The 27,328-nt window shown below is 47.1% G+C and overlaps 1 protein-coding gene across 1 annotated transcript in view; it reads left to right on the top strand.

The window, feature by feature from the left end:
• The first annotated feature begins 3,196 nt into the window (after nt 1–3,196).
• Nucleotides 3,197–27,328, top strand: part of LOC125368046 (cell migration inducing hyaluronidase 1) — a 108,336-nt gene continuing 84,204 nt past the window's right edge. The window contains exon 1 of the mRNA XM_048368885.1: nt 3,197–3,381. The gene's annotated coding sequence lies outside the window, so the exon portion shown is untranslated. The remainder of the gene's footprint in view (nt 3,382–27,328) is intronic.

The following is a 27,328-nucleotide window of genomic DNA, read 5'->3' as shown; positions in this document are numbered from 1 at the left end:
AAGTATGGCTTGTGATTGGAAGACACAGCCCCAAAACTCCCAGAACGTGCACTGTGGTTCAAGCTGTTTATGGAATACTTGCATTTACTTGTGTTATTTCTTACCTATCCATGTATTCATACACAGGGACAAATGTTTGCTAATATACTATAAAAGATAAGATCCAAACAATCTTTGAGTGGAAATGTTTTTTTGTGTGTGTGCATGTCTATATTTTAGAGCTTTTGGTAATGGGCATATGTTGTAGTAAAATGTGTAGGACTTTCTCCTTTGTTCATTTTATTTATTTTTTTTATTTTATCTTTTGTTGGTCATGGGGCTTCAAGTCAGGGCTTGGGTACTGTCCCTGAGCTCTTTTGGTCAAGGCTAGTGCTCTACTACTTTGAGCCCCAGGACCACTTCTTGTTTTCTGGTGGTAATTGGAGATAAGAGTCTCACAAACTTTCCTGCCCAGGCTGGCTTTGAACCATGATCCTCAGATCTCAGCCACTTTTTTTTTTTTTTTTTTAGAGTCAAAAATCTACTTTTGAAGTTCCTAAGAGGCTACAGTACAACTTGGGTCACTCACCGGGAAACAGGACTTGTTTCTCCTGTCTGTCCCTAGCTGAGCAGACTCATCCACAACCAGCAAAGCAGGAACCCAGTACCACTCAGTGCTGGAAATCTGGCCTCTGGTACAGTCTGGTGAATTTCCCTTCACTGGTGCCAGCCTCAGACTCTGTATCCAAGGCTGACCCCTGGTGGTGAGACTCGAAGGTGCTCATTACTTTCGAGCCTCATCTGGAGCGGGGAGGTTTGATTTGCTGCTTTTCTGCCGAAACCTGGAGGTCCACAACTCATTCTACACAGCTCACTAGCATCTTGCTTCCCATGTCTTCTTGCTTCCTCACTCACAGGGTTTTTCTGGGAAAACTGGGTCTGGAGGCATGGAATATGGAGTCATGGGTGTGCCCAGCCTTCAAACTTCACACCAGCCAAGTGCCCAAGGGAGGGAGATGGAGGGGTAGGCAGGCTTTGCCAGTCAGCAAGTGGAGTGTGGTGGCCTTGACACTCCCAGACATGATATTTGGCTAACAAGCCAGAAATGCCAGACAGGCAAGCTTGTGGAGCAGGGAGCACACAGGTCCTTTCACTTCGTAAGGATGGAATTGGAGGGTAGCATCCCAGCTGGGGAAAAAAGGGTCAGGGTCAGGCAGGCCACACTATCAACCGCACTCTCCTCTCTCTGGAGACTCAAGGGGGAGAGGGTGGTTCTGAACAGTTCCTGTCCCAGCACTGATAAGACTTTGGATTTAGGGAAGGCTGGGTGGTTAAAGCCATCAGGTTGATATTGCCCATATTCTTCCAAAAAGAGGACAGGGTACACCCCTGTTCACCCTGAGTGCTGGTGGAAGGGCTGGGTGGAGATCTGGCAGGGAACCTGGCTTTAGATGTGAGGAGCCTGTTTATAATTCTCTGGCATTGCTCTTTCCCCCTGGGCATTGGGCTATGGTGAGGAAATCTTGATGCCAGAGGAATGTGCTGGGCATTTCTGAGGTGGAGAATATATGACTAAGCACTTCTCAGGGCCTTTTCCTCCACATGAGCCCTTTATGTGTCAACTCTCAGGTGCTGGTGGTGCCTAGTGGTCACTAGAGCTCCATGTGGGTTTGCAGTTTGTAGTCTGTGCTGTTACTAGACGGGAAAGGAGGGAACAAAGACTGATGGAACACCTAGCTTGCTCTAGTGGGCCCAGTGTGCAACACCCACCCCTACACAAGTTTCTGGGTCTGGTGTGTGGAGCTCCTTAAGAAATGATGGTATATGGACGGAGGGAAGACACTTTGTTTTAGGTAGAGTCCATTTAAATTTGCTGGGGAGGGAATCTTGCCACCGGATCCAGCTCCTTGTTCCAAAGAAGACAGGAAAGGGTTCAAGATTGTGATCATTTTTTCTCTATTGAAGATCATGTCTAGCTTTCTACAAAAAGCTTGGCGGTGGACTTTCTTGGTTTAGCCAAGTGACCAAAGGTTTCGGCTCCAACCCAGAGGACATGGCAAAGACTTCCAAAGTTTCTGTGGACCATACCTGGCCCGGAAGCCCAGAAGTGGATGAGCACAACTGTAGTTAGCAAAGGCTGTTCATAGAATGAAGAACGTGGTCCAGGGCTGTGCACACAGGATGCGGGTGGGGGGGGGGCGCTGGCATGAAGACGATGTGTGCAGCCTGGAGGCCTCCCGGAGCTGGCTGAGCGGAGGCCATGGAACAGGAAATGAAAAAGGGGGACTAGACAGAGAACTGGCATCAAAGCTCTCATCTCACTGAAATCAAACCATAAAACAAAACAAAACCCTAGACCACCCTGAGGTCCAAAAAAGGGAAGAAGCTGGGGCGATGCAGAGATACTGGCAGAGCTGAGGGAAGATGCGCGCTGGGGGTGTACTGTTTTTTTTTTGGGGGGGTCTCCTCGGTTTCTGCCTGCCAGGCAGCCAGGCATCCCACCCCCACTAGCCCCCTGGGCACCGGCTGGCCTGTGGGCACAGAGCCCTCTCACCCACGCAGCGTTCCTCCTTGCTAGGAACGTGTTGTGTTGCGTCCAGTTTTTCCCTAATCTCAGGCTCTCGTTTGTAGAAACTGAGGCTCACAGTAAGCCCCGTGTCCACGCTCACAGGATGGCATGTCGGCATCCACTTTCAAATCAACGTCTCTGAGTGAAAGCCCACGCGTTTGGAAGAAGCCACCAAACCAAAGACACCAGGTCTCTCTAAACCATTTTCCCCAAAAGTTAAAAAAAAAAAAATGTGGAGATTCAGCCGCCTGGAACCCCGAATCGAAGCGATTTGTGGCAGACACAAGCCCGTCTCCTCGACTCCCTGTCCTCCTTCAGGAAAGGTGCGAGTGGGATCTCATGTCCGCGCAGGCGATCCCAACCCCGAGGCCCAGTCCCCTGCCGCCGGCTTGGCCACCCGTGGAGTCCTGGGCTCCAGCGCCCTCGCCTGGCGGCCGCACCAGCTCTGCGCCTCCGAGAGCGGCCGCCAGAGCCCGCCCGGGTCCGGGGCGCACGGCCCCCGCCCCGCGCTGGCGAGGAGGAGGAGGACGCTTCCTCGCGGGGCCAGGCGCGAGCCGGGGCGCGGCGCCGGCGCGGGGCTCCTGGCGGGGGCGGAGCCAGCGGCTATAAAGAGCGGCCGCTGCGGCCGGCGGCCCGGAGCGAGCGAGCGCGCAAGCAGAACCTGCCTGGGTCAGCCGAGCAGAGCCCGGAGCTCCGGCGGCGCGGGGGGAGGGGAGGGGGCGCGAACGAGGCCGGGCGCGAGGAGCGGAACCCCGACTTCCCAAACGCCCTGCTCGGTGACCAGAAGCCCACGAGGCGAGGCTCCGTGCCGGCCACCCACCCAGGACCCCGAGGTAAGAGGGGAGAGCCAGGGGCCGGGGCGGCGCGAACGACCCAGCCGGGATGGGAGGGAAGAGCTCGGCCCTGCGCCTCCACCCGGCTCAGGGAAACATTCCGATCCATCAGCTTCGGTTAGTCCACCCTGCGCTGTGCTGTCTACCCCTGTCTGTCTGTCTGTCTGTCCGTCCGTCCGCGTGTCTGTGGAGGGACACACACCCCAGTCACTGGCCTCTGGGCGAGTGGAGGTCTGCGGTGTTTTGCAAGCGTCAGGTGCCGGGGGGCACTGAGGCACGGAGCTCATCCCGCGGAGGCCGTGTCTGGCTTTCCGCCGCAGCTTTCACCCCGCTTCTGGATGGCACGGAGGCTCGCTCTCGGGACGGTGTCTGGCGGAAGAAGGACAGCCCTGGGGCCAGCTCTCGGCCGGAGCCCACAGCGTGGAGAGCCGGTTGGTTCGGCACAGCTCCCCAGTGGGCGTGCGCCTAGCAACAGGTCTGCGCCCCGCCGCGCCAGTCTCCGTGTGCGCGCCCTCGGTGTTTCCACATGTTCTCTCTCGGCCTCCCCGGGCGCCGGGCCGGGAGGAGGCAGTTGGATGTTGGATGATCATTGCTGACACGTAAACTGCGATCCTCAACCTGGAAGCGCTGGTGGCAAGGTCGGCAGGGTTCTGACAGGGCGCAAGGCACAGTCCCGGCATGGAGTCCAGCTCGCGGCTCCGGGCACGAGGGCCAGGTACAAGCAGGACGACGATGCCACAGGATGCTCCGGGGAAAGAAGCGAGGCGCACGGGGCCATTAGCCGACTCCCAGCCACCGACACCGTTCCCCAGGAGTCCAACACCACAGCCGTCCGGTATCCCGCCAGCAGCCGAGGTTGGGGCTACGAGTCCTGCTCTGAGCGGCCAACGCTGCCCACAGGTGAGAATTCCCTTTTAAGACGGACCTTTTGATGTGTGCGCCAGTGCCTGGCTGGCAGACGGAGACGGTGAGCCGGGGACGCGCGGTCTGGAGAGCCATCTCCACCTCCGCGGTCTGGAGCGCCATCCTAGGCGCTCCCGCGGGCGGAACCCGCGGCTCCGGTGCCCAGGCGCGGCGCCACCATGGACAGCTCCCAGGCGCTTCCTTCACTCCAAGCCTTGGCCCTGGGTCTCCGGGAAGTGTGCGCCTTCATTGCAGAGCCAGACCTGGGAGGGAGGAAGGGGACAGTCGGCGGGACCCAACCACCTTCCCCAGACTGAGATTCATGGCCAGGATTCATTAGCCGATCCTGCAGCTTATTCTGTACAGGACCTGTTGGAGTCGCTGGGGGCTTCCTCGGCTTTTCTGTCGCACCACCGGGGACCCCACAGAGGTGCTACCAGTGCGCAGCCTTGAGGCAATGAGGATGAATTCTGACTGTCTCCTGTGTAGATCACTGGGCCATAGGTTTTCTTTCACAAAACTTTAACAAATATGTTGTTAGGAAGACATGTTATTCTTATAAATGACAGAATGGCGAAGAAGCCAAGTAGAAAAAATTTACCAAGACCCTGTTGGAATACTTTTGCAAATGTAGCTATGCTGTTTTCTGATCACAGTAGTTTTCTCCAAACTGCAAAACATTCTTTTTTTTTTTTTTTTTTGGCCAGTCCTGGGTCTTGGACTCAGGGCCTGAGCACTGTCCCTGGCTTCTTCTTGCTCAAGGCTAGCACTCTGCCACTTGAGCCACAGCGCCACTTCTGGCCATTTTTTTCTGTATATGTGGTGCTGGGGAATTGAACCCAGGGCCTCATGTATACGAGGCAAGCACTCTTGCCGCTAGGCTATATCCCCAGCCCCTGCAAAACATTCTTAAAGCAGTTGGGAAGGGTAGATGATCGCTTAAGTTGGTTAAATGGAAATGGAAGAGAAAAACCTGTGAGGGTTAATGTGGGCACCAAAGTAAACATCTCCCCCCTGTAGAAGAAATGCCACTGATGGGGCTCTTTCTTTCACCACCTCCTACACTGAAGTACATGTCTTCCTTGATTTAAAATTTACAAAGAACTCAGAAGGTCTGTTCTCTCTGGGACTAGTGAGAGGCCACAGAGGATAAAAGCAGCCAAGGGTGTCTTTTCCTTTTCCCTATTTCTTTTGAGATGGTATCTGTAGCTTTGGGAAAGTCAAGTAATGGTTTTCTGCCGGTTTCCTTATCTGTAAGCTGCAGATAATATAATCTGACCTTCAGGGTTGCTCTGAGGATGAATGATCACATATAAAATGTTTAATCCAGTGTGGACCAGGGAACACTTCTAAAACGGTACTAACAATAGGCACACTTTAAACACTGTTGTGTATTTCTTTTGCATGGTTTACCAGCCCCCTACCCTCTTTCCTAATTGTATGATAGGGATTCCATCTCCACTTTATTTTCACACTTGAGGATTGTTGATGGGGCTGATGAAACTGCTGAAGCTGATCACAATGCTAACAGCATTAAAGATAAATGGAAGAACATTTATGTGAAGGAAATCATCTCCCTGTCTTTTCCCACCAATACCACTGGGAGGAAAGATAAAAGTAAGTGGTTTTCATAATATTATCACACTCTCTGCTTCAGATGATCAATTCTTCCTGATCTTTCTCAGGGGCATCGTTGTCTTTCTGGGGGTGATGTGTTCTTGGGTATTGGTGCAGGGCCTGGTTTCTTCAGTGTTCCCAGGATGTAGTTTAGGTTGACTGTATTGGAGCAGACTGTGGTCTTACAGCCTGCCAAACACTCATTCCCATGCAGAAGTGAGCTTGCTCAGGTGCAGGAGCCTTACACTTGCCCACAACATTCATGATAAACCCCCCTCAAGCTCAGCATTTCAAGGTTCTGCCTAGTAGAAATTACTAGTATATGTCACATCAGACATTTAGATAATGAAGTTATAAAGTACCCAATCCTCCAGTGAGATCACTTCCCCCAATGTGTGTGTCTGAGTGTGTGTGAGAAAGTATGTGTATGAGAGAAAGAGTGTGTATGTATGTGTGTGTGTGTGTGAGAGAGAGAGACAGAGAGAGGAGAATGTATGCTTATGCACACATGCCTAACTGTATTTCTAGAGTTTTGCATTCTGGCACCCTTAAAATTTCCTTACTTTTCCCATTATTAGATCAAAAGGAACAGTAGCTTCCTCAATCCGCAAGGTGTGGAGCTAAGGAATAGCCTGCAGATCCTGGAAGTCTCTGTGTCTCTCAGTCACTGGAGTTTAGAGCAGCAGGTCCTGGGCCCTGGCTGACGATGAAGTTAAGCTCTCCTCTGTGGACACCTATACAAACTCCAGTTTCCAGCATACTTGGTATTTCCTGGTAAGAAATTATTGAATTAGGGAACACTCTTGGAGAATAGGACCAGCAAGGGGAGAAAGTGGCTTGAGTGGAAGAAAAGAGCTCTTCATCGGCCCTGTGATATCCTGTTTTGTCTGGTACAGCAGTGTCTGAGTCCTGTAGTATCAAATGGCAAGAGTGACATTCAGGGACAAAGACCAGGGGATGGGAGAGGGGACCTTGGCTACTCTCAACAGGTTCCTTTGACGATTGCCGCTTATGTGACCCCATTTTGTACTTTCTGCGGTATTGGAAGAGCAGGATCATTTGATAGATTAAGTGCATTTTGCATTTGTAGCTGTAACTCCTAAGAGAAATGCAAGCATCCAGGTTGACTTTCTGAAAGGGAACGAAGTTACGTTTGTGAGCAGAATCCATAAGACCCCCTATCTCTGCACCAGTCTGAGCATTGTATCTTTGTCATGGGGGCAGCAAGCACTCAGATATTTGATCAGATCTAGCTGTATATCAGTTGTTTTCTCCTGACTCTGGCTGGGTTGTTAGGAGGCTGGAAGTGGCTGTAATACTAGGGATACTTCTCACTGCTTAGCTGAGCACAGAATTGTGCTTCCCCAAAGCCTAGCATGTGGAAACATTGCAAATTTGAGTAGGATGGGGGCTGTTATGGTGACTTCATCCATCTCTGCACCTCTGTTCGGCATCTCCCCTGGGGCCATCCTCATTGGTGGCCCTCTCTTGTCCCTCACTGAAATAGCCTCCTGTCCTTTCCTTTTCCTGCCTGCCCTGGTGCCAGGCTGTGTTTCAGCTTGGGTCTTTGGAAAAGAGATTGCTTGTAGAGAAATGTCACCACATATACATTTTCTGCCAATTCTCCTGGTGCCAGGAAGCACAGGTGCCCACCCAGAGGGACAGGAGCTGCTGATTCTTCCTGCCTCCATTATGTCCAGAGGCTTAGCTTCACTCCCCTGGGTTCTGCCTAGCTCCAGAAATCTCAGAGCATTCTTCCCTTCTCAGCCTCCTCTGTAGGCTGGGAAGCCCAGGCAGGCCTTTCCTGCACAGGCACCCACTCTGAGCCAGGTCCTTTCTCTCCATCCCTTGGTGACCTTGTTTCTTCTTGCCTTGAGAAATCTTTGACTCTCATGCAAGGAAAGCCATATTTTATGTGTACATTCAACTTGAGTTTGAAATACTTGCATGAGTCTGTTACTTTTGAAAACCCTATGCATTCTTTCCTACAGCCATTGACAGAGTGGAGCCATTAGGCATTTTCTGTCACGGTGCCCACAGGCTGGTAGTTCTGCCACAGAGAATATTCATATGGGACTGCTGTCTCTTCTGTTTTTTAGACAGCCCATGGGGACAGAAGAGCTCTTGGCTGCCTTAGCAGCATGCCTCACTGTGGCCCTCTCTGGGCTGATTTCATGATGTTGGTCTGAGTTTCCATAGCTGCAGGGTATAGTCTCAGTCCATGAGACTGAAGGCAATGGAGTGGCCCTGAGGATAGGACCCGGGCTTCCTTTCTTTGGCTTTGCTGGTCAGGAAAGATGGTAGCCCTTAAAATGTCCCTTAGCAGCTACATTGACAGTGACAGTTATTGCAACTCTGCCTCTTGCCTGGACTAGCCAGGAGAGCTTGGGCAGGCTTGCCTGGCTATTCTAGGTTTCCACTTCTCTCCCCAAAATTTGGTTAGGCCACATTTCTTAGGCTTGGATTTGCAAGCAAACCACAGAGGTGCTTGTTATTTGGCAGATGTGGGGGAAGGCCTGAGGGTCTGCATTTCCAACCAGCTCTGGGATGGGGCTTCCAGGTCCACAACTCCTGTCGGATGGTGAGGACCTGTATCCTGTAGATCTGCTACAAATCCAGCTCTCACTCATTTGTCTTGTCACGTAGGTCAGTTTATGATGTCCAAGTAGGTGGACATCAGCTAGCCTGTGCCCTTCTAGTAACCTTGTAGGGACTCTTCACATTCTTGGAGACAATTATTGTTGCTCCTAACTAAGCCATCTTATCAGCAGACTAAATATCTTGAACCTCTTTAATTTTGCCTTTTTCCTGGCCATGATAAATTTTCCAAAGTCCTCTAGACTTACTTTTAAGTGCAAGACCCATTATGCAAATGGCAATTTATCTCTGCCCGGCAGAGGCATTTGGATGCAATTTTGGTAGTATTAAGAGATCACTTGGGAAATTTCATCTAACTCTGGTCCCAGACATTGAGAAAGCATGTTTATAGTTAAACAACTTTTCTTGACTAAGAAAGACCACAACTATTTCCTTTTAAACCAGAAAATGAAATTTAAGGCCCATGGTCTTCCTCAGCCCCATCCTGGTGGTGTTTCTGGGAGGATAAGCCAGCTATCACAAATGCATTCTGGGAACCCAAGGTGCAGGTATCCAGTTGTGTTTGGTCACTTGCTACTGCATTAGGGAGCTGAAAACAAAGTATGTTTTTGACCATCTGTGTGGTGGGCCCTGAGCTTGTTCCTGAGGATGCAGAACTGAGCACATGGTTTTTTAATCTCAAGGAATCAAAAGACTAGTGGGAACAGACATTGAAGTCAGAAGTTGCCTTGCAGTGTGATGGGTACCCAGACAGATGGGTCACGGGGAGGTAAGAGGTGAGGTGACCTACTGAGGAAACAAAGGAGGCCATTGACTCAGCTAGAGGAGATCCCAGGAAGCTTCCTAGAGAAAGGGATGAAGTGAGCCTGGAAGGATTAGCAGAAGTTTGCATGGATTTGTATTTCAGTCAATGATGGGATGGGAGAGTGAAGTTGAAGACGGAGGACACAGGGAAAGACTCAGAGGCATAGATAGACCCAAAGTGCTCACTTCCTGAAACATCTCAGCTGTGTGAAGCTCCTTACTCACCTTAGCTTCCTTACTTGTCCAGACCTGGGGTTGTACAGTGTGAAATAGCTGTAAGACTTTGGGACCTTTAGTCTCCTGGATCCGCGGTTTGTAATCATGAAATATGTATTCCAACAGATCTATCCAAATGTGAATCACAAGCTAGGTTTAGAAAGTGGCTCTGCCTGGGGGTCGAGGGCTCAATATTAGTCTTGAGCCCCCATGGGATTCCAAAGACCTCTGGGGGAGGGAGTGCTAGAAAACCTTTGTCCTACGTCATTTTACTTTGCATAGATGGTCATATTCTAAGTAATATCTTAGTTCTGTTATAGTCTGTCTTTTTTAGCATTTTGATGCCTTGGTATTCCTTTGTGTCAGCAATTTTCAAATGAAGCCAGGTTGCCATTTAAATGATGATCTAGCAAATAAGATCATCTTGTGTGTGATAATGTAACAAATACATGGCACAAGGACCACCAGTGGGAAAAGATAGCTGACCAATATGCATCCAGAAAATTCAAGTTCTAGATCATCCTGGGAGGAGGCACCCAGAGCTGTGAGCCTCTTATAAAAATAGGCCTTTTATTTTCAACCTTGTCAATCCATCTTAAATTATTAAGGCCTTTCAGATTCTATAACAGCTGGTAAGGGAAAATAGTTTATTTCCAGGATATAAATGCTGACACAATCTATCCAGAATCTTGGATCCCTTTCATTGATATAAAGTAGCCAAATTTCAGTGTAATACCCAGCATCAGGAAAGGCTGGGTATTGGAGGGTGATTGGCAGCTCCATGGGGGACATCTGTCTCCTACCTAGAGGCCTCTACGTTGGCCAGTATCACCAGAGTAACTGGCATACCTGCACAAGTATTCCTCCCAGGCCTCAGGATTCCACCTCTCCCTGTTTTCTGTGGAGCAGGACTTAGGTTGGCTGCTGTGTTGCCCTGACCTCTTGACACAGGTGGCCACAGACATGGATTTCCTAGGCCCCATAGAACCATTTGTGTGTGTGAGAAGGGGAATGACATTAGCCCTTTCTAAGGGCTATGGTGTTTGCAGGTGGGAGGACACCTGAGGTTACAGAGCTGGTTCTAAGTGAAGCTGGGGCTTTGTCTGGCTGGGAGTGTAAGGAGTATAGGCAGGCCTTCTGCATAGGATGCTTGCTTGAGCTGCCTGGTGGGAATCCCTTCACTCAGCTTGGTCTCTTTGAGTCCCCTGAAGTCCCCACCCCTGTGGTTGTGTGACATTGTTCTCCTTTCTGTGAAGGGCAGGAGAAATGAGCCACTCAGGAGGAGCACACAGGAAATGTGTTTAGATGAACCATTAAGGCTGTCTTTTAAAAAACAAACTGATAGTTGTGATCCAAAGCAGGGCCACAGGCATTGAGTGATTCACCCCATGCACATTTTCCAAAGGTTTGGGATGAAAACCTCAAACATAGTGGCTAAGTACTTTTCCTTTCCTTTCCTTTCAAATCGTGTTTATTTTCAGAGGAATTTAATCCATATGCTTCAGATCCATTTCCACATTACTCAGCAGAAATGTTAGTTTTCACCAGCATTGCTAAGCCATAAGTGAGTTCACTCCTTTCTCTTCCCTCCCACCTGTGTACAGCCAAGCCCAGGCTCACAACTCAGCAACTCTATGGTCTTTTATTAGGCATAGGAGATGTATGTCCGAGAGGCAAAAGGAAAAAACCATATTTATTTAGAATAAATTAATGATAAATCACAATAAATGATTCCCATTTCATTTAGAAATTTGTTCTTTGGCTCACTGTAAATTGTTTTGCATAAGTATTGCATGATTTTTGGGATGTTTCACTATAATGTTATTTATATTGATGGTTGAGGTTTTCTGGTACCTTTTTCATTTTGTGCCTAAAGTAAGTGCCCCACATGCCTCTCCCTTTTTCCTGATGTGGGTAAATGCTACTGTACTGGGCTTATTTGGGATAGAATGTCCAATTCCTTCACATGGGCGCTGGCTCTGCTACCATCTCCTATGCAGAGATCAGCACTGGAGACAAGCCAAGCTAGCACTGGGTGGTGCTAAAGGCATCCCTGCTCTAGTGGTTGGGGTTTGGGTTGTAGGAATCTTGGGCCTAGGGGCTGGGGAAGATAGGAATGTGTGGTACCTTCACTAAGGATCTGAAACGGCCTTCCTCCTTGCTCCTTGCTTACCTACCTGCCTTCCCAAGGCAGGAATGATTGTATGCTCCATGGAAGGATATCTGGAAGATTCTTCTTGGGCTAAGGTATGGCTGTGCCTGCAACTTCTTAGGAAGCTGCCGAGTCTATCAGATTTCTCAGTTTAATTCCTGGTAGTGAAAGGGAAAGCAGTTATTGGATTTAAGGACTACCACAGGCAAGGCTCTCTTCTTGCTTAAATGACTTTGCAAAAACACACAGGACTGGTAGCCTTGGTGGTGGGTTAGGTTCACAACTTCCAAAAGGCCTGAAGATTCCTCTGACCACATAATTATGGGTTGTGTATGTGTTGGATGGAGCTTTCCAGGTGATTGAGAAAGAGCTTAAATCTGTTTTAGATTTTAAAATCATTGGGTAAAGTTGTTACAAGTGGTAACAGATCAACATAGTCTTGGATTTTCTGAGAACTGCCATGTAGTGAAATGCATCTTTCCTTTAGACACCCTGTATACAAGTACTTTAAATAAGAAGCTATTTGGGGCTGGGAATATGGCCTAGTGGTAAAAGTGCTCGCCTCATATACATGAAACCCTTGGTTTGATTCCTCAGCACCATATATATAGAAAAAGCTGGAAGTGGCACTGTGGCTCGAGTGGTAGAGTGCTAGCCTTGAGCAAAAAGAAGCCAGGGACAGTGCTCAGGCCCTGAGTTCAAGCCCCAGGACTGGCAAAACAAAACAAGAAGCTATTTTGACATGTTAAAAAAAAAAAGATGATGCTTCTATTGACTCTTTTTTTTTTTTGGCCAGTCCTGAGGCTTGGACTCAGGGCCTGAGCACTGTCCCTGGCTTCCTTTTGCTCAAGGCTAGCACTCTGCCACTTGAGCCACAGCGCCACTTCTGGCCATTTTCTGTATATGTGGTGCTGGGGAATCGAACCCAGGGCCTCATGTATATGAGGCAGGCACTCTTGCCACTAGGCCATATCCCCAGCCCTTCTATTGACTCTTGCTTCATAAGCCTGAACTGAGCTTCTGCTCTTCTGAGGTTGCTTGAGGATGACACCTCCCTGAGATCAAGGAAATCAGATCAAGGGGAATCAGATTTTGAATCGTGTGTCCACTTTGTTCGATAGTCTTTAGCAGCCAGTCTAGGAAATGAGGTGCAGGAGGATGTGGTTTCCCTCAGCTGGAGGTGGCTTCTGTATCCCAAGCTCATAGCCATGTCCCAGTTCAACCAGATGCCCTGTCTTCATCCATGGACAGGACCCCCACATGGCTCACAGCAGATACTCCTCCATGTTCTGTTTTCCCCAAGAACTAGCATGTGCAGGTACTCAAATGTGCAAATGTATAGATGAATAAATCCTGAATCGGAGTCCCCAAGCCCTAAGTATGCATACTTGATCAGGAGGGAAAATAAAATGATACCAACTCTTGTGCATTCTGTTCTGGGAAGAAACTAAAGCCAGAGTCGCCTTCTGAGAAGTCTGAACCTCGGTGCTCCTGTGACTATTCCCATCATCATTAATACCCAGTGTTTACTGAACACTTACGAAGTTCATATCCATGCAGAGAACACTGTATGTGTCACCTTCCTTACTGCCCCTGACAAATTGGAGCAAGCCAGCATCCCATTTTGCAGTAGAGAAGATCCAATGAGGTTATATTGCTTGCCTGAGGTCACCTGCGTTGAGATGGTAGAGTTGGAACTAGGACCCAGGTCTCCATAAATCCAAAATTCCATGCTTATTATTAATTACTTCCTTGAGTTAGAAAAAGTGCATTCAGAGGAATGTTATACTTTGTAGTAAAGCAAGCTGAGAGCAACTGCAACCCCAATGCACTCCTAGTTAGATTCGTTGATTCTTCCTGGACATGATATTAAAGATGTCTCCAGTGCATCTCTGTACAGTGGAAAAGCTTACAGCTTAGTTGGGGAGGTCGACAGACAGACTCCTGCAATCTGTGCTGTGAACAAAGCAATATGGAACACTGAAGAGAGAGGATAAACAGCTCTGCTGGGAAAGGCAGCAAGGCGTCCTGAAAGAAGCAGGGTTTGATTAGGTCATAAAGGAGAGCATAATTGGCAGGGCACAGAAGAGATGGTTAGGAAGACGTGGCAACATGAACTAAAACACAGAAAACCTGGACCATGGGTGCTTCTGGTCCACAGGTATTTGGAGAAGATCTAGACATTTCTTGTGGTTTGCAAATGGGATCTTGAACTCCTTATGGACAGGTGCAGATGGTCCTTGAAGGCTATCGTTAAGGTGTACACACCTTTAACTTGATGGGGGGAGTGGTTGTTTAGGAGGCAGTTCTGGGTGACAGGTGGCTTGGGTAAGGCTTTTGTCCTCCCTCACCAGGGCAGTGTTCTTTGCAGGAGGTGAGTTCTAGGATCCTAGCTCTCACCTGTGGCTGCACGAGCTCAGCTGGGACCCAGGGACATCAAGGAAAAATGCATTACCTTGTGGATCACGGGCACCAGGACCATAGGGCACAGAAAGCCATAGGGGAGATTTTTTTTAAATGGGTATTTATTTATTTATTTATTTATTTTTGGCCAGTCCTGGGCCTTGGACTCAGGGCCTGAGCACTGTCCCTGGCTTCCTTTTGCTCAAGGCTAGCACTCTGCCACTTGAGCCACAGCGCCACTTCTGGCCGTTTTCTGTATATGTGGTGCTGGGGAATCAAACCCAGGGCCTCATGTATATGAGGCAAGCTCTCTTGCCACTAGGCCATATCCCCAGCCCCTGGGTATTTATTTATTTATTTTATTTTATTTTTTTTTGTTTTTGCGCCAGTCCTGGGCCTTGGACTCAGGGCCTGAGCACTGTCCCTGGCTTCCTTTTGCTCAAGGCTAGCACTCTGCCACTTGAGCCACAGCGCCGCTTCTGGCCGTTTTCCGTATATGTGGTGCTGGGGAATCGAACCTAGGGCCTCGTGTATCCGAGGCAGGCACTCTTGCCACTAGGCCATATCCCCAGCCCCTGGGTATTTATTTTGATTACATACTGTATGTAGACATATACATTTTGCTTGCAAATTCATTTTTTTCTTATTTATTGTCAAAGTGATGTACAGAGAGGTTACAGTTTCATATGTTATGCATTGGATACATTTCTTGTACTGTTTGTTAGTTCTTCCCTCATTCTCCCCTCCCCCTCCCCCTTTCCATCTCCCCCATGTGTTGTTCAGTTGGTTTACACCAAATAGTTTTGCAAGTATTGCTTTTGTAGTCGTTTGTCTTTTTATCCTGTGTCTCTCAATTTTGGTATTCCCTTTCACTTTCCTAGTTCTAATACTAGTATATACAGTTTCCAATGTACTCAGATAAGATACAGTGATAGTGCAGGTACAACCACAGGAAGGGGACACAAGAGGATCATCAACAATAGAAGCTAAGATTTCACATGGTATGTTGAAAGTAATTACAACAGTGATATATCACTCGTTTCTATAACATGGAATTCGTTTCACTTAGCATTATCTTATGCATTCATAGGGGTATAGCTATTAGGCTCTTGTGATCCTCTGCTGTGAGTAGCCTAAACTTGTGCTAATTATTCCCTATGAGGGAGACCATAGAGTCCATGTTTCTTTGGGTCTGGCTTAATTTCACTTAGTATAATTTTTTCCAAGTCCTTCCATTTCCTTACGAATGGGGCAATGTCATTCTTTCTGATAGAGGCATAAAATTCCATTGTGTATATGTACCACATTTCCTGATCCATTCGTCTACTGAGGGGCAGCTGGGTTGTTTTCATATTTTAGCTATGACAAATTGTGCTGAGATGAACATTGTTGTGCTGGTGGCTTTAGTGTGTTCTTGCTTGTGATCTTTTGGGTAGATGCCCAAAAGTGGGGCTGCTGGGTCATAGGGGAGCTCTATGTTTAGCCTTCTGAGGAATCTCCATACCACTTGCCAGAATGGCTGAGCCAGTTTACGTTCCCACCAACAATGAAGTAGGGTTCCCTTTTGGCCTCATCCCCTCCATAGGGGAGATTTTTAACAGGAAACATCTTGGGAACCTCATGACTCTGCGCGCATGGTTCTGTTCCCTCTGCAGGTAGAGCTCTAGGCCACTGTGAAAACTTTCTAGGCCCATCACCCCAAGCCTCAGTATCCCAATATCCTGTTCCCGATGTCCAGCCTCAGGATGAGGGTCTTGTGGCCTCTGTTAAGGTTTTTTTTTTTTTTCCTATTTTTCATAATTCTTCATAAATTCTCACGTAGACTTATAACTAACTGCCTTGCTCAGCCTACAGCAGAGACAGAGGTGGGAAAGTAGAATAAAGGGATAGAATTTGCAAGTGAGATCCATGTTCGGAAAGGAGGGAATTGTTCCTGCAAAAGATGCTGGTCCCCAAGTTTTGGATGAGATAAATTTTGGAATATAGTCAGGTCTGCAGGTGATTATCCAAGCTCCATCTCTTCTCTGCACTACAGCTCAAATAAGACATTCAGGAAATTTCAGTAAGCTAAATCCCTGTACCTAGGATTGTACTTGATCTTAAAGCAAATTAAGTGGCCAAAAGACAGAATTCTCCAAGGTCTAGGTCTGCCATTCAGCAGAAACATGTTAAGTTCAGATTGCCAGTGTCTTTAAGATGCTCTCAGCAAGGGAAGCAGATAATAGGAAGAAATGTTTCCTAGAGTTTTCCAAGGAGGAGTCCTTAGTTTTGTTGCCTGAAAAATGAAAACTGCTCCCAACATCCCCTAATCAGAGGTTTCTCCTCTTAATATTTGATAGAAAATAGAGTTGACTCTACAAACTTGTACAGGTTGATCATCCTTAAACCAAAAACCCGAAGACTGAATTAGTTCAAGATTCTAAAATATTATAGGAATTCACAAGATACTCAAAAAGTTTTAGATTAGGGGCTGGGGATATGGCCTAGTGGCAAGAGTGCCTGCCTCGGATACACGAGGCCCTAGGTTCGATTCCCCAGCACCACATATACAGAAAATGGCCAGAAGTGGCGCTGTGGCTCAAGTGGCAGAGTGCTAGCCTTGAGCGGGAAGAAGCCAGGGACAGTGCTCAGGCCCTGAGTCCAAGGCCCAGGACTGGCCAAAAAAAAAAAAAAAAAAAGTTTTAGATTATAGAACATTACAGATTTGGGGCTTTCCGATTAGAGATGTTCAAGCAGAGTCTATGCAAATATTCCAAAATCTGGAGAACTCCAAACTTTGACAGGCCTCAGTCATTTCATATAAGGGACATTTTGCTTATAGACACATCCATATGACTCTTTCCAATTGGAAGTTTTCCCTTTGCCTGCCTAACTCCCTTCCTTCCTTCCTTCCTTCCTTCCTTCCTTCCTTCCTTCCTTCCTTCCTTCCTTCCTTCCTCTCTTCCTTCCTCCATTCTTCTCTTGTTCAGCAGTATAATAATAAAGCCAGAATATTCTAGAGGCTGCTAAGCTGGGAGATGCAGCAGTGGAAAAAGAGAGCTGAATGCAGCCTTTGTGGCTATGACAGTATAGCAATGCTGTATCCAAAAGAAACACAGTAGGGGCCTCATATGGCATTCTGGGTTCTAGAACCCTCAGGAAACAAAATAAAAAGAACTTAGTATCAGGGCGCTGGTGGCTTATGCCTGTAATCCTAACTACTCAGGAGGCTGAGATCTGAGGATCAAGGCCAAGTCCAGGCAGGAAAGCCCATGAGACTCTTATCTTCAATTAACCACCAGAAATCCAGAAGTGGCACCATGGCTCAAAGTGGTTGAGTGCTAACCTTGAGTGAAAAAGCTCAGGGACAGCAGCCAGACCCTGAGTTCAAGCCTTAGGACCAAAGAGAAAAGAAAAAGAACCAAGTGAAATTAATAAAATGCATCATTTTAACTTAGTACATTTAAAACACTGCCACTTGAACAGGTAATCCGTATAAAAAGTATCAAGTCCGTTTCCACTGTCCTAATAGGACTTCAAAGTCAGTATATATTTTCTACTTAGAGCACAACTCAGTTTGGATTGGCTATGTTTCTGTGCTTAGTAGCCACAGATGGTTAATGAGGCAGGGTTGGATCCAGAGGGAGGGAAGGATAGGAAGAAGCAGAGACATGTGGGCAGTGATTCAAAGCACGGGCCAGGGTCTAAAGTGCTTAGCATGGGCAAGGCCCTCTCTTTGATTCCCCGAACCACACAACAAAGGAAAAGATTCCAAGTGCAGTCAGTGCTGAGAAGCAAAGTACCAGGAAGGAGACAGCCAGAGTTTGTACACAGGGGCAATGGAGGTAGAAGGGACACTGAACTATTTCCCCTTCAGTCTTCCCAACACCCAGCAGGTGCTCAATCCCAAAGCAAAGGGTTGCCTAGGACCCATCCTCTCTCTCAGCCTATGTTCAGAGACCTGCTGACATGCCAAGGGAAAAACTCTCTGAGAAAGCAGCACTTAGAGCCACAAGGACCAAAAGTCAAGGCAAGAGTGCCCTGGAGGGGACACTCTTGGCCCTGAGACAACGTGCCAAGAGGCCAGGTTGGCTAGGATGTGGCTGGTGAGGTGAGCAGCAGGCCCAGCTGTGTGAAGGAAGCTCATGCAGCCTCTTTCAAGCCCCAGTCTAGGAGGCCTTGGTCCCTTGGTCCGTTCTCTAACGGGAAGAGGTCCCCTTGTGCAGGGCCACCTCCCACATTGTGTGTGTGGCTTGGGGAAGGCTCTCCTGAGAGAAGAGCCTCTTGCCAACAGGGCCTGAGATTTGCTGTTGACACTGCTTTTTGTGCACTCATCCGCCGGGCCTCACTCCAGTCCTGTGTGATGAGTACCACTTCTCTCCCATCTCCCACTTACAAAGGAGGAAGTACAGGTGCGCAGCTTCCTCTGCCACTCTCAGGAGATGGAGGCGGGTGCCGTGTGGTGTACTGACAAGCAGAGGCGCCATCGGCAGGACGTAGAGGAGGCTGGTGCGGGGCTAGGGCATGGAGCAATGTGGATGATGCTGATGGTGTTGAAGGGGACACACTGAGTGGGTGCGGAGCCCAGTGGAGGAGACTTCCTGAGGAACTCGGGCTTGGGAGCTGAGCACCTGGGTGGCATTAGGAAGACTGGAGGAGGCTGGGGCATTATAAACGCTTGGAGAGCTGGCAAGCAGCACCACTGGTTAAGAAAATCAGTAACCTTGTCATATTATGGACTTTTTAGTTATTGCTGAGGATAAGGTAGAACATTACAGCTGATTGTTTTGCAGTTTATTATCTTCATGACACATAGTTTGTACCAGAAAATATCTTCCTTAAGGAAGTCCCTTTTTTCCTCTCACCCCAAACTTTTAAAGCAACATTTATATAGAACTTAGCAAAGATTTAAGACACAGATTTGGGCTAACGCTTTTGTGGATCTCACTGGAGCTACAGAGAGCTTTGTAAGAGGAGAGGGCTGTGGTGAGATTCAAGGTCACTAATGTACATCCTCGGTGGGTCCATTTTTCATCCTAGAGAGCTCTGTCTGAGAACTTGAAACCCAAGATGTGCTTAAAAGGAGACTGCCAGGAAATAGATGAGCCGATGATGGGTGCTCTGTGTCCCACTTACGCGATAAGCCACCCATGCATTCATCAGCCTGGCTGGTTTACAAAAAAAAAAAAAAAAAGCTAGAGCAGTTTGAAAGCTCTGAGTCCCTGTCAGGAAGATCAATCAAACCATGAGCTACTACTATTCAGCAAGCACCTGTCAACCATCCTGCACCAAACATGCAGAGAACAAAGTCCACAATTAATGCTCCTTCATTGTGATCCTGAGGTGGGGAATAGTGGGTGGAGATGTGGCGATGTGAGCAAATAATAATCTACTTTATGTCTACAGAAGAGGCAGCCGGAGCAGAAGAGTGGGAGGGCTCCTTAATTCTTGGAGAAATTTATCCTATTTGAATCCACTTTGTCTTACAAGGTTCTTATCCGTCTTATTTAAACTTACTGGACCTGTGGCTCAAAGACAGTACTCTGAAAGAAAAGAGATCAGATGGCCTGGCACATTGAGGTAGCCATCAGCAGACAGGAACTATGCAGTTAGGAAGTTTTAATTCCTGTGGTAGAACATACCCTTCACTAACCAGCACACAGTGCCACACAGTCTCCAGCGTGGTAGGCCACTCTGGACAAAGAAAACGCCCCTTTGCTCATTCATTCCACAGAAGTATGAGGCCAATTGAGTGCTGTGTTGAGCCAGCCTCCGTCCTTGGTTGCCGGAAGAAAATCAGTATGAGGAACTAGTGAGAGCCAGAGGGAGTTTGTTCCTTTCAGATGGACCCATGCTTCTACTCCAGAAGATAACAAAGTAACTATATTCATTTATGCCTGGAGAGTCAGAAAGAAAACAATCATAGCTCTATCATCTAAGACAGCCATGGTAAGAATTTTGTGGAATAATTTTCTACTATTATTACTGTGTATTTTTATATAATGCTGACATTACTTTGCACATTAGCATTTTTAAGTTATTTCCTCAGTTTTCAAGATCACCATTTAATTGCTATACAAGGTCATCAGATGGCTTCCTAAATTACACTATTAAAATTACTATTAAATTTTTACTATACTTTTTTTTTTTTACTAATTTTAGTAGTAAAAGCCATAATCTAATATTTTCCTATTTTTACTATAGCAAAGATGCTAATTTGGTAATTTTTGTTATAGAAATGTTGTTGTTAAAGTTTATTATGTTTCACCTAATTCTGTTCTCAATTTTAGCTAATTTGCATAGAAAAGATTCCTGGAAATGAAACTAATGGGTGAACATATATGGATTTTTAAAAATTCTTTGTATGGCCTCCATACTTAGTCAAGTTAATACTATCACTAAACATTTATAACACTGCTATTTTCACTAGTGCTGAATATTTTTAAATATTAAAAAATCATTTTAGGTAAAAATTCATAGCTTATAATTTGTATTTCTTGATTACTGATGGGATTGGAAACTATGCCTGTGTGTTACTTGCTGGTTATTTTTGTTTCTTTTTGGAATTGTCACTTCATGAAAGTGCTTATGAATGAGTTTTTCATATTTTTTTCTAGCATATTTGTATACTTCTCTTCCCATTTTCCCTCATGTTTTTGGTAACATACATGAAATACTTTATGCAACCAAATCTGCTCATCAGCTGTGTCTTGTTCTCCTTTATGAGCTTACGTTGCTAGTCTGCTGGTGGTCTGTAGGTTGATTTTTAAGCTCTTTGGCCTGTCTGGAATTTCTTTTGGTTCATGGTGCAAGGAGAGACTCTAACCTCATTGTCCCTTCAGTTTACTAATCTGTTATCTAAGCACAATTTCATTGAACAATCTTTTCTTTATCCGTTGATTGTGCTGCCAGGAAGAGTGTATTTGATACGGTTACCAGAGTGGAAGATGATAGGGATCTGAGAAAGCTAGAATGGCAGGAATTCAGCCAGACACTTGATCTGATCAGCTGGGCCAGCTTCAGGACTGCTTTCAGCAGAACAGGCTTGGTTATATCTCTGAGGCCCTGCAGATCTGAGGATTTAGCCAAGTGAGGATTAGGTGGTGGCATGCTGGGCCGTGGCCTGCCTGAGTGCCAGGTCCAGGCAGTCCTTGTGTAAAGCTGGCTAGGGAGCTGAGCGGATGGCTCCTTCTGGGAGCCTTGTCTTTCTTTCTCTTCATAAGTCCAGGCCTGACAGATCGTGCTGGGGCCCACCTGTGCCCCAAACTGGGGAAGGCCTGGTCTGGAGCAAATTCATAAAATTCTGACCATCTTGTATATTTTCTTTATTCACAACTGGTGTGAGGAAATTTGTTCACAGCCTGTGTGGGAAAGGTTACTGAAATACCTCCATCCCTGTGGGTTCTCCAAGCATCTCTGCTATTACGGATCACACAAGTTGTGTGTTGTGTAGTGGGATGTCTTGTGTGTCCATGCCCTCCTCTTCCTGGAGTGAGAAGAGAGTAAAGTCATGTTTTATCTACAGAGCTATGGGGCTTACAACAGGAGCTGACAGGTGAAGGCTTTTTTTTCCCTTTGTGTGATGAATGAATGGCAAACGAATGAATGGATGGATGGAGCTCAGGGGCTGAGTGTGTCTGCCATTCTGGGCCTCCCCAACTGAGACATGTCACATTGCCTGGTAGTTAGCTTTGCTGGTAGTTCACTTGCACAGGAGCCTGGAAAAGCCTTGACGGCTGTATAATCTTACGTTGTGACATCGCCATTATTCTGGCTTCACATGTCGCTGTGTAGGAGACATGGGTATGGGGAGAGGAAAGAAGGATGAGAGGGAGGGTACCATTGTGGTCTGTGCACAACTCCACTGCTGATGGGATTGTTGCATTGTGGTTCATGCACCGTTCCCACCACTGATGGAATTGTTGCACTTGGGTATGTTGATATCTTGTCACATTACATTGCCTGAGTCCTGCTGCTACTATCATAGTCTGGGCCTGTCACTTATATCATCCAGTATCTGAGTTGTCAGCTGATCGTCTTGAGTTGTGTTGACATCCATCTTTGGGAGCAATGAGAGGCACAGGGTGAGGGTGGTAGTGCCCCAAAGGGGTGGGGACCCTGGTGGGGAGGAGAGAGCACATGCAGAGAATCTTGACTGACAAGTGGCCTCAGCTCAGTGGTGACAGGAAAGGACCAGAGTCCAAAAGCAGCCCATTTGTCCATTTGCCCTTCCTGCTGCCTCTACCTCTGCCTTCAGTAGGCCATGGGTTCCCAGCCAGATGAGGCTCTGTCCTTGCCCACAGGGTCGGCAAAGCAGCCCCTGAGGATTCGCCCACACACCCAGATGTTGACAGGGGCATGGATCCAGCACCAGCTCTCAGGGATGGTCTCGTCATCTTTAAAGTAATGAGTGTGGGGCGTGGGCTGGTGAGAAGGGTGAATCACTTTCCTGCAATTCTGGGTCAGTTCCTACCACTCTTCCCCTGATCTTTAAATGATGAACTGGATCTAGGGGCTTTCCTTGTCCTGAAAGGGTCCTTACATGCTCACATGATTATCCTCGAATACGATCAAGGTAGTGTGGGCTTTAGTGTCTGAGATCCTGTGTCTTGCCCTGGTTGCTCAGGCCAAAAGTAGGACAAACAAACCCCAAAGATAGTGGGGCAGGCTTTCCATTGCAGGCGATGACCCAAGTTGTGCAGAATCTCCCTTAGGGCCATGAGTTTGTTGGACTCTGTCTGCCCATCCAAGGATGCTAGTGGGTCAGCATCCTTGCCTAGAGCGAGTATGCGGTCATCTGAGGACCAGGAAGTAGTGCTGTCCTCCTGAGAGAAGCAGTTGGTTCTGTTTTGGACCAAAGCATTTTTAGCATTGTACCAGGAAACGACAAACCAAGAAGGTATACTTTTAGGATTTACATTAAAAACAAAACCAACAAGAATCACATAAGAAGCAAGGTATGGCAGTGGGAAATTCCATGATTAGGAGAAAGAGCATGAAGGTGATAACATGGGGTGAGAATTTGCATTCAATATCTGATCAAGACTTCCCAACACCCCGTGAGGTATTCAGGTCATCCAGGAAGGCTAGATCCACAGACACAGCCCATCCGTGCTGAGGGAGCTCAGTTCTCATTTCTCCTGGGCTCCAAAGCTGGCATTTTTGCTTTGCCTCTGATTCATTTGTTCATTTTAGCGAAAACACTCAGATTTCCATGCCTAGCATCTTACTGAAAAAGATCGTGTCTTTGGGATAGCTTATTAATCAATGATATTACTGCCCAGCCAGAGAACATGGGGGCAGGGCCTCTTTTTCTGGAAGAGATGCCTGGCTTATTAGAAAGAATTCTGTCTGGATTATGGGACAGTTTTAGTAGCGTGGGGCCTGAGGTAGGTTGGGCCTCTGAGCCTCAGTCTCCTCAGTAGTAAACAGGAAATTTGCCCTGCATTGTCTCTGGGCTCCTTCTGCCCTGACACCTTGTTGGCCCTTTCACCCACCCTGGTGCAGACTCTCATGCAGGATTAGACTTGCTCAAAGCCCACATGTCTTTCCCAGTGGGTGACTAGGGTTGCTTCATGTCAGGTGAGTTTTTAAACCCCAGGAAAGATTCTGAAGTTAGAGTCAACATTTTCTTTTTATGAGACACAGAGATCTTCCTTTGCGTTGATAAATGCTAGGACAAACAAGTTCTATCATAACACCTAGACTAAGGGACAAACAAGAGATGTACTGGTCACTGCTTTCACCCTTGCTGGGAAGCTTTTACTTTATCTCTGACACAGAGGCAGTCAGGCCAGGAGAGTGTGGCCAGCAGCAAGTCATCTGGTGGTGTAGAGTCGTCTGGACCCCATGATTCTTTCATGTGGCTGGATTGCCCAAGGACCCCAATTCCTGTATCAATACCTGACCTGCTCCCACCACCACACAAAAACAGGAGAGCCAGCGGGATGCCTACTGGCCCCTGCCCCCCAAAACAAACTTTGAACACTCATCACATCAGTGATCAGAGATGGCATCAGCCCTGAAGAGAGTTGGTCTGCTTCTCTCCCTGCCCAGCCTGCTGAAAGCTGTTTGTACTCTGGGAGTCAGAGTCAAGGCAAAAGGAATACACAGAAGAAGATGATTATGGGTGTTTTAAAACCTGCCCCTTCCTGCCCAGCCTGGGACAATATTTACAAAGCAGACATGCGAACAAGCAGACCTTCTTTTTGAGTTTAAATTACGTACAGATCCAGGTTCTCCCTGCTGGAGCCCTTGCCCAGCACAGAGTTAGGTATTTAAAAAGCTTGTTTGCCAGCCAGCTGCCTGCCTTTGCCAGGTGGTTTGCTGTGGTTTAGTGAGCGTTGCTCTTACCCTGGTGAGATGCAAACTCTTCTGAAAGGAAAGCATTCTCATGGATGTTCATTGTTGACTTAAATTACCTGTATTACATTATTTAAATCTATGCAAACAAAACTAGGCACAAATTCCTTCAGCTTATAAATCATATACTTCCATAAATCTAAAACAAATTTACAAATGATATGCAAACAAAGCCAAATCTAAATCTCTGATGTTGGGATTAATGGAAAAAAAAAACTTGATCTTTCTATTCTATATTTCACTTGCTAGTATCTTGATTTCTTTTTTTTTTAATATAAAAGACTACTGTTTGAGTCATCATGTATCACTTTTCCCACTTTTAAACACTGAACTGATTCTGAGCCAAGGATCTGTTACTTGATTAAGCCTGCTTAACCGCAGGAAAAGGAATATCCAAATATCTAGTGCTAAAAAATTCAAACTCTGAGCCAGGCACTGGTGGCTCACACATATAATCCTAGCTATTTAGGAGGCTGAGATCTGAGGATGGTGGATCAAAGCCAGCCTAAAAAAGAACGTATGAGACTCATCTCCAGTTAACTACAAAGCTGTGGCTCCAGTGGTAGAGTGCTAACCTTGAGTAAAGAAGCTCAGGGACATTTCCCAGGCCCTGAGTTCAAGCCCAGGGCCTGCAAACACTCACACACATACACACTACACACACACACACACACTTCAAACTTTGATTAATGGAATATTCTTAGCTTGTGTATTTATTTACTACCAATGAACAATTCAATACTGGTGCAAAGACCAGATCTGCATAACACATCTGCGTAATACCACAGATACAGATAGCCACAGCCTGCCCCAGATGATACCCTGTTCTTCCAGTGCTTATTAACACTGACCTGAGAAATCTTGTTAGAGGGTACCTAACCAGCATTTGATCTTGACTTATCCTAGAGATGGTTGTGCAAGTGCTGGTCCTGGATTGTGTGCAGCATGTCTTCTAAAAGGGCGTGGCTTACTGGGGGTCTCTGGACTCTAATTTTGGAAAACATTCTGCCAGTGGGAAGCCCACATCAACACTTTGCATGGACAAATGGTCACCCTGCAAAGTGGGATGACCCAGGACAATTTTCTTCCCAGAAAGAGGAAATAAGGGTGTATTTGATCATTTGCTCACTAAATACTCATGAAACTCGTTTTCATGTGTCCAGCTCAGGAGAGAGAGAAGAAGGGCAGTAGCAAAAGTAAGCAAAACGGCTCCCTGGAGAGTATTTCTGAAAAGCTGACAGCTTGAGTTGGAAAAAACAAACAAACAACAAAACCCTAAATTACGAGATGCAGAGGAAAACACACATCTAGCCTCTCATTATGCCTTTTGTATAGTTTTATGCTGTTTGGTCACCTGGATAGCCACATTCCAGTGGCATCCATCCACCCCAGAACTAAATCTTAGGAGGGGTAAAAGTTGGGCACCTTCGAGAGTCTTCTCCAGAACCTGCAACAGGGTCTTTGAAAGCCACTCCCCGGAGAGCATAGCCCCTCCTGTGCAGGTGTGCTCTGTGGTGTAAGAGACACTGGAATGCTGGTTTAAAGCAGAAGCACCTCCATTTGCAGCCACTTGTATAAGTTGATAGGTGGTCAAAGCCAGATGATCAAGAACAAGTTGTGATAGTTTGAACCTCAGAGATGACACGTCATACAAGCATGTCTCCAGCCTTTGCCACTGCTGGCAAGTAGTGGAAGCGTTACGAGGCAGGCACTGGAGAAAGGAAGTTATGTCATGTTCCCTTTAAGGGGAGCACTGGAACCCTGGCCCCTGAGTGGGGCCGCACTGTCACTGGCATGGGGTTGGGGAAGAGGGTGGAGGGGAGCTCCCCATGAAAGTATGAGCTTGGCCTTGCTTCCTTTCTCTGTTGCACTTGCTTCTGCTGTGTGCAAAAGTCCTTGTGAGGGGCTGGGGATATGGCCTAGTGGCAAGAGTGCTTACCTCGTGTACATTAGGCCCTGGGTTCAATTCCCCAGCACCACATATACAGAAAACGGCCAGAAGTGGCGCTGTGGCTCAAGTGGCAGAGTGCTAGCCTTGAGCAAAAAAGAAGCCAGGGACAGTGCTCAGGCCCTGAGTCCAAGCCCCAGGACTGGCCAAAAAAAAAAAACAAAAAAGTCCTTGTGAGTTAGATAGAATACCATTCATCTTCTTGGACTTCTTGGCCTTTGGGACTGTAAGCCAAATCGATCTTTATTGTTTGTAAATTACCCAGTCTAGAGTATTCTGCTATAGCAGCAGAAAGTGGACACAGACAGCAAATTACAGATTGAAGAGGACAAAGGAGACCTTCAAGGTCAGTGGGAAGTGCAGAGCTAAGGAATGGAGCACAAGTTGTTTCTAAGGGCAGTGTGGGGGCGGGGGTGGGGTGGGTGGGAGATACATTCCAGGAAAGGTGTTAGGGCAGAGCCCTCTTATAACCTGCGCCCCTCTTAAAAGTTCCACTTCAACATTGTTACAGTGGCAATTAAAATTCAACCTAAGTTTTGATAACACCCATCCCTCCCACATCCTGTGCCACCTTCACTTTAAATCCATCTGGAGCAAATTTGGGGGGACTTGGATGCATCATATTGTAATCACTAGGAGGTACTGGATCAGTGTTAGGGTCACTAAGGTGCCATGGCTAAAGGCTGTAATAAAGACACTGAATGGTTAAATGGTTATGAGATCCCTACCGCCAACAGTGGCCTTTAGTTTATACACTTTCTTTCATAGTTCTTGTGAGGGTGCTGCTGTTGCTTTGATGCTTGTGTAGACCTGTTTGCTGGGGACTTTGCCTCTGGGATGGGGGATACTTCACTGAATAGCTGTGTGTTTAATAGGCAAGTGTTCTCTTAGAAGGCCTGCCTGCAAGGGCGTTCCCTGGGCCTTGACTCCAGGCACCTAGCGATTCTGTGGTCAAACAACTGGGA

This window comes from Perognathus longimembris, chromosome 20 (assembly GCF_023159225.1).
Source record: "Perognathus longimembris pacificus isolate PPM17 chromosome 20, ASM2315922v1, whole genome shotgun sequence".
In the NCBI taxonomy this organism is placed as follows: Eukaryota; Metazoa; Chordata; class Mammalia; order Rodentia; family Heteromyidae; genus Perognathus; species Perognathus longimembris.
Note: the sequence above shows the minus strand (reverse complement) of the source record. Positions and strands in the feature narration are given on the sequence as shown.